This window comes from Heterodontus francisci, chromosome 8, assembly GCF_036365525.1.
Source record: "Heterodontus francisci isolate sHetFra1 chromosome 8, sHetFra1.hap1, whole genome shotgun sequence".
Classification (NCBI taxonomy): Eukaryota; Metazoa; Chordata; class Chondrichthyes; order Heterodontiformes; family Heterodontidae; genus Heterodontus; species Heterodontus francisci.
In genome coordinates, this window is record NC_090378.1 from 122,488,029 (window position 1) to 122,496,138 (window position 8,110).

The following is an 8,110-nucleotide window of genomic DNA, read 5'->3' on the forward strand; positions in this document are numbered from 1 at the left end:
TCGTGTGTGAAAAAGGCACTGAAGTAGATGATCAGCCATGATCATATAAAATAGCGCAGCAAGCTCGATGGGCTGAATGGCCGACTCCTGCTCCTATGTTCCTAGACTGAATTTGGAGTAAACAAAATGCTGCTAAAAATAAACACTTGAAATCTTAATTATAAATGAAACAAAAAATATCACTATCAGAGATATCCAAGAGCAGGTATGAATCTAGGCCTGCTCACAGAACAACTGAGCTTTAAAGTAATGTCCAACACCATCAGAGAGGCTGTTCATCAAAATAAAGTCAGATTTATCAGAAGGTTTAACTTGTCTTTTACATGTAACCTTGTCTAAGACCGAGGCTGAGAGATATCTATTAAATCAGTTTATCGATTCAGTATATAAAATAGTACAGCACTTGAATCTGACAATAGCATCTCCTATGAAGTAAACCTCAGTTGCATCAGATTCCTGGAAAGTTGCATCTTTGAGAAATTTTTTGTCGCAAAGTAGAGAGAAACAAATTGTTTGACCAATCTCGACTATCGAAGATTGTGGATTTGCTTCAGTCTGATGCTTGCAGTTCACTGAGGCAATTAGATTTCTGCCCTTCTGGACTTGATAATCTTTGGTCTGTAACAAACACAAGTAATTGGTGTTACTCAATCACTTTCTATAAAGAATGAAATTGTGTGTGTACAATACACTTCATGTCCTCAGGACCACCACCAAAGCACCTGACAATAAATCAAATATTTTTTGAAATGCAGTCACGGTTGTAACGTTGGAATCACGGCAGCACAGCAAGGTCCCACAACTAGCAATAAGATCAATGACAAGATAATCTGTTTTAGGTGTTCACTGAGGGATAAAAATTGGCCAGGACACTTGGGAAGAACTCGCTACACTTTTCTTTTACATCCACCTGAGAAGGCAGACGGGGCCTCGGTTTAACATCTTCAACAAAAGACAGCACCACCAACAGTGAAGCTCTCACTCAGTACTGCACTAAAGTGTCAGCCTGGATTATGGGATTCAGGTCTCTGAAGTGGGACGTGAAATTATTTTATCCATGTAAACTTGCAATGACACCACTTGAGGATGTAGTTTTGAAAGCCATTGCATTCTCAGTAAAGGAACAAAAAAGCCTTATTGAAACAATATTTGGAATTTTTTTTTAAAAAGCCAGTCTGGTGATGGCACATACAAGTTCAGAACTGAATGCGATAGATCTAGATACAAGGGAGAGTAGGTGAACTGGAGATCAGTGCAGCAACCGATTGCGGAATTACCAAAAACATAAATATATCAGCTGCTGATTTACACTGGCTTTCAATATGAAGGCTGACTGCTTGCTGCTCAATACATCAAGTCAAAATATTAAAATGATAGTAAACATTTTCTAGAGCTTTTCAATCCTACACTAACTTAGCTGTTTAAAGGCACAATCCCTGGGGTCCAAATCTATTGGTGTGTGGTAACAGGTACATACCGTGTTTGGCAACGGAGCCCAACGATGCTTTGGATCTTTCGCCCTCAGTAAGGGATTTCCAGCTCTTTGCAGATTCAGTCCTGAAAACAGAAAACAAATTCTAACTTAGAGCTCGGCAGCGTAAATCATATAGTCCGTGCAGTATAACCAACTTAGCTATTTTCAGTGATGGATAAATCCAGTCAACCCCTTCCTAGACTGTGGTGCATAAACAGGCAGTCCCCATACTAAACAGCATTTCCCAATCTTTGCCTAACCTTCTGGAGTGTCTGTAATAGACACAACTGGTAAACCAACACTGGCCTCCTAGTCAGAACCCTGAAACTGTTGTGCCACTATTTCCCAGCAAGCTTTTCTGACTTGCTTTTCACCTTATAACCTGTCCTGCTGGTAACACAGCTGATGTCTCTGGGTAATAGTCACATTTTAAACTGCAAGAACACAGATTTCTGCACTGCTGCCTGGAGGAGTTATATCAGTAAAAAGGCAATCAGCTATCAAAAATATCTTCCAGGGAATGTAAAACAATTCCCACTCTGGGCCATAATGAGTTGAATAAAATGACAAAAGCAAAATACTGCAGATGCTGGAAATCTGAACGAAAAACAGAAAATGCTAGAAACGCTCAGCAGGTCAGGCAGCAGCTGTGGAGAGAGAGAAATGGAGTTAATGTTTCAGGTCAATGACCTTGCATCAGATTCTGATAAAAGGTCACCAACTTGAAACAGCAACTTTATCATTGAATAAAAATGAACCTGAAATACCAGCAGTAAGAAAGGTACCATCCTGATCTAATATTACAATCACATTTCTGTGCTGCCAAATACAAAATGCTGGAGAAATCTACCATGTTTCAGTTATAAAGGAATTCCAATTTTTATTTTCCACACACATTTCGCTCCATGCACTTAGTCACTTTTGATGCGTATTAAATTAAGATGCCAAACAGTTGCATCGTCCAATCTTCTTAAACCAGTAGCATACAAAGCTTCGGTTAAATGACTGTCTGCTATCAACACCCGAAAGAGGAGAATATAATTGCAGCACTTAGCACAAACTAATTGAAGGAGGTATTGGGCCTGGTGCACACTGTGTGGAAGCATTGGGTCAACCTGAAGTTGAGTTTTTGTCTTGATTGACACTTACTCCTTCCCTCATCATTGGCTAGACCATGGTGAAAGGAGAAAGTGGCAACATGGTGGAATGGATTCTTTTGACACTGAAGGTTGCTACAGAGCAGTACTCATATATGTAACCGGGCCTCCAGGCTGGAACAACCAGCTCTTTAGACAATAGTGTGTGATGGAGATAGGGTAAACGGAAGCAGCAAATAAATTCAAATTTCAAGTATGAAAGGGTGTTAAATATGAATGGAGAAAAGAGTCATTGTCCATTTCAGTGCATGGAACATTACGACCTGGGGGCAGGAGATGCGAGTATACAAATGGCAGTTTACAATCCCAACAATACACGGATTTTGTGGAAATACTACACTCCCAGGACTGCCTCATGGCACATCCCGAAACTCACCCAATTGACCTGCCCAGGTAATGTATGAACATTAACATTTTGGAGCAATTGCATAGGTTTGCTTTAAAATAAAATTATTGAACAATGCTCTTCTTTTCTGTCATACAGAATGACCTGATCGGTTTCGCATCAGATATACAGGCTTGTTTTTGGAAAGGTTTTAAACTGTTGAGAGGAACATTAGTTATAACTATTAGGAAAGGTTGAACCGACTGGGGGTCTTTAATCTAAAAAAGAGAAGGCTGAGGTGTGTCCTGATGGAGGTCTTTAAAATATGAAGGGGTTCAAATAGGGTAAACATAGAGAAGATGCTTCCACTTGTGGGGGAGACCAGAACTAGGGGCCATTAATATAAGGCAGTCATGAATAAATTCACAGGGAGTTCAGGAGAAAATTCTTTACCCAGAGTGTGGAGTGGAGAGTGGTGAGAATTATGGAACTGGCTACTACATGGAATGCTTAAGGTGAATAATATAGGTGTATTTAAGGGCAATCTAGATAAGTACCTGAAAGAAAAAGGAAGAGGGAGCACTGTTAGGGTCAGATGGTGTAAGGTGGGAGGAGGCTCAGGTGGAGCATAAATACCTACATAGACCTGTTGTGCCGAATGGTTGGTTTGTGTGCTATAAAGTCTAGGTAAATGCACAGCTTCCCCAACATAAAACTGCTAGATAACTGGGGACCCTTCAACCACTAACTAATTTCGACAACAGGAATTCCACTCGGGTAGAAGACCCACCATTACTATCATATTTATCATATAAAAGTGCAATAGAAGAGACAATTCTTCAGAAGATTTTCCAATTAGCACCCAACACTGACAGTACCTCTGTAGAGAGAGTGGTTTAATCTTGGGTTTCTCAGTACCAGTGGAGTACAGGTTTTTGATCTGCGGTTTGGTTGAGCAGGCCACATCAAGGTCTTTACTTAGTTCAGCCTGGGTCTTCTTAATAAATTCATCATAGGACTGGTGAAGACAGAGACACAGAGAGACATGTGAGGTCAAACATTCTGATTTAAAGAACCACAAGTCAATCATAGTTTGCTAACTGCACTAGACAAACTGCAAAACCATTCCTGAATAAAAAAAGTGAATTTTAGCAGCAAGTAAAACTAATCACCCAAGTAAGTAACTAAAAAGATTAATGGGGGTGACAAAATACCTGGATGGTCATATGTTGTCAAAACCAATTTGTTAGTTAAGGTTCCCCCCACCCTACCAAACACTTAACACACTAAATCCCAACACTACAACAACCTCTAATTATCCAGCATTTAATATAGCAAAATGCCCCGAACTGCTTTAACAAAGAAGAAGTGGGCATTGAGCAGGAGGGTGACAGCCTAAGGAGAGGCTACCCAAGGTGCCATTGAAAAACATAGATCTTCAGGAACCTCCTGAAAGTAGGAAGTGATGTGGCAATGCAGATGGATTTGGGAAATGGTTTTGAACGAGCTTTGGACATAATGTGGAAGACTCTGCCACTAACGGTGGAGCAGAGACAGACCGAAAGAGAAAACCTATTTTTGAATAACATCTTTCTTGCCCGCCGGACATCCCAAAACACTTTATAGCCCTCAATAATTTTCTAATTAAAAATTGTAAAAGCATCTACTTTGTAGATGCTGAGTTGATTTTGAGAATATGAAGTATGTGCAACTGGCTGAATTGCAGCTTCTGCAGTGACTGATGTTCTATCGCCAGCTGAAAACTGGCTAGACAGTGTGGGGTGTCAGGCCCTTCCACAATAGTCTCACCTCCAGTTGTTTAAGGAGGCTAGCCTCCTGGGCTTTCAATCTCTCCTTCTGACGTTTCTTCTGTTCTTTTTTCAGCTTATCTGCCTGTGTGGAGTTTGCAAGTTCTCCCTGTGTCTGCGTGGGTTTCCTCCGGGTGCTCCGCTTTCCTCCCACATGCCAAAGACTTGCAGCTTGAGAGGTTAATTGGCCATTATAAATTGCCCCGAGTATAGGTAGGTGGTAGGGAAATATAGGGACAGGTGGGGATGTGGTAGGAATATGGAATTAGTGTAGGATTAGTATAAATGGGTGGTTGATGGTCGGCACAGACTCGGTGGGCTGAAGGGCCTGTTTTAGTGCTGTATCTCTAAACTAAACTTATCCACAATTGACTTGCGTTTCCTAAGCTCATCCTTCAGAGCACGGATTCTGCTTTCAATATCACTCTGGTCTGATGTTGTTTCTGTAAAGAATCCACTCAGGTTCAGATTATAACAGTTTTACTTACAACCACACTCATGTAGCAATAGCACTCAAAATCAAATGCAGTAAGGGAAGGAATCCACTTTGAAACTCAATTATGTCCTAGGTCCATGTGTTTAAAAACAGGGATAGTTATGCTTAGTCAAATCTCCAGTTAACATGCATCCAGTCTCTGCACACTAACATTAACTAATAGAGATAAATGTAAATCCACATCTGTATAACTCCTAGATTCACTCATCATAACCTCTTCAGTAACTGTAATCAGACCCGCAGTCCCGCTGTACACACTGACCGAGCGGACCCGCAGTCCTGCTGTAAACTCTGACTGTGTTGTACACTGATCTGGTCAGACCCACAGCAAGTCAAAAGGAACAGAAATTAGGAGCTAGTGGCTAAAAGCTTTGTGAAAGAAGCTGTTTTAAGGAGAATGCTTACGGAGAAGAACAATGGGGTTTTGAGGCAATTCCAGAATGTGGGGCCTAAATTTTGGGAAGTATGGCCACGAATGATGGGGAGAATGAAGGGACAGCAGGGGGTGGAAATGCACACGAGTTCAGCTCAAGAGTGCCTCGGAAGGTGGATGGAATCAGTGGCTATGTCAGTATTGGATGTCAGAGAAGCAGTGTTAGAAATCGGAAGCAGTGAAGGAGATGAAAGAGGTGGTGGTAAAAGCTGGTTGTTGCCACTGTACAAATGGAACCTTACTGTGCATTGGTTTATGTCCCCAAAGGACAGCATGTAGATGAGAAATAGGTAGGGGAGACCAAGATGTGGGAGCAGGAAGAGAAATCATTGCAGGTGATTCGCTGGCCACTACTGGAATGCTAGGAATGAAACCAGGTGAGGGCAGTCTCAGGCTGGATGACAGAGAAGCATTGGAGGAGGATGGTGTGGTCAACTGTGTCAAAGGCAGCAGACAGGTCGAGTAGGATGAGAAGTGATAATTAATGACAGTCACAATCATAAAGAATGCCATTTGTGACTTATTGACAAATGTTTCGATGCTGTGGCAGGAATGGATACCTCACTGAAGAAGTTTCAACATGGAGCTGTGGGAAATTTGGGCAAGGATTTGGGAAGCAACAACACGTTCAAGAACTTTGGACAGGAAAGGGAAGTTGGAGATGGGCTGGTAGTTTGAAAGGACAGATGGATCAAGTGTGGGTTTTTTGAGGAAGGGGGTGATGCCAGCATATTTGAAATGCTGTTGTATGTGACTTGGAAAGACACAAAAGGATGTGAGATTGGGATGGGAACCAGAATGTGAATGGAAAGGGAGGTGTTCAGAAATGGTCGTATCTTTGATTGACGTGATGGGAGTTTTTTTTTTAATTCTTTCATGGAATGTGGGTGTCTCTGGCAAGGCCAGCATTTGTTGCCCATGCCTAATTGCCATTTCAGAGGGCAGTTAAGAGTTAACCACATTGCTGTGGGTCTGGAGACACACATAGGCCATACTGGGTAAAGACTGCAGATTTCCTTCCCGAAAGGACATTAATGAACAAGATGGGTTTTTACGACAATCGATGATAGTTTCATGGCACCATTACTGAGACTAGCTTTCAATTCCAGATTTTTATTAATTGAATTTAAATTCCACCAGCTGCCATGGTAGGATTTGAACCTGTGTCCCCAGGACATTAGCCAGAGCCTCTGGATTACTAGTTCAGTGACAATACCACTACGTCACCACCTTAGAGAGGCTAAGTGAGACCACATAGTATTATACAGTGTTTACAGCACACATAGGACTTCAGCCCAACAGCCATTGCTTCTACTCCACACAAGCTTCCTCGTGGTAAAGTTGAGGGATTGGCTTTGAATATGGGCAGCAGAGACTGTGTACAAATTGATTGTATTGTTTGCACTTTAAAATTAATTCACTGGCCATCAAATGTTTTCGGATGTCCTGAAGACGTGAAAGATTTTATAGAAATCTAAGTTATTTCTGAGTATACGGGCGCATATACATTTCTTGACCTCACTGTGGCCTTTGACAGAGGTAAAGAACTAGAAACTAGCCAGCTCCTGTAAAAGGTAGCATGCAGAGACCTGAGGGATTGGCATACAAAGAAGTTATAACATGGAAACAGGCCATTCGGACCACTAGTGAGTATCAGCATTTACCCTTCACACAAACAAACAGTCCTCATCACAGACTATCTGGTCATTATCACATTGCTGTTTGTGGGAGCTTGCTGTGCACAAATTGGCTTCCATGTTCCCTACATTATAACAGTGACCATGTTTCAAAAGTACTTCGTTGGCTGGAAAGATCCTTGGGATATCCTGAGGTTGTGAAAAGTGTTATATAAATGCAAGTCTGTCTTTTCTTTTATTTACCCACTCTGTTCCCATATTTCATCCCAATTTTCTTTATCCACCTATCTAATCTAATCCAGACTTTCACTACCACAAAACTTAAAGTTTATGCAATCTGTCCTCATAATTTAACCCTTTAAACACTGGCATCATTCTAGTGAATCCAGTGAATTTGTCCCCACTCCAAAGCCAATCTCGAGGTATAGGCTATAAAAGCCAAGAGGTAATGATGAGACTATTTAAACCTGAGGACCTCAGTTAGAGTAATGTCTGTAGTATTGGGCTGCACATTACAGGAAGTGTATTGAGGCTTTAGAGAGGATAGAATGCAGATTCATTCGGATACTATCTGGTATGGGGAAATACAAATACAAAGAAACACTTGAGAATTGGTGCTTTTGGGGGAAATTCAGAACAAGGAAGTACAATTTTAAAATTAGAGCTACACCATTGAGGCCTATTTGGAAATGCTTCTTCACACAAATGCTGCAGAAATCTGCAACTCTCTCTCCAAAAGACAATGAATGCTGGGGGATCAAATGAAAATTTCAAGACTGA

General features: G+C 41.3%; 1 long non-coding RNA gene across 1 annotated transcript; it reads right to left on the reverse strand.

The window, feature by feature from the left end:
• Positions 1 to 549: 549 nt before the first annotated feature.
• On the reverse strand, positions 550 to 4,845 carry LOC137372601 (uncharacterized). Its single transcript, XR_010975457.1, has 4 exons — positions 4,766 to 4,845; positions 3,835 to 3,974; positions 1,478 to 1,557; positions 550 to 618 (listed from the first exon to the last, which is right to left on the reverse strand). It is a non-coding gene; the product is annotated as an uncharacterized lncRNA (long non-coding RNA).
• Positions 4,846 to 8,110: the final 3,265 nt, after the last annotated feature.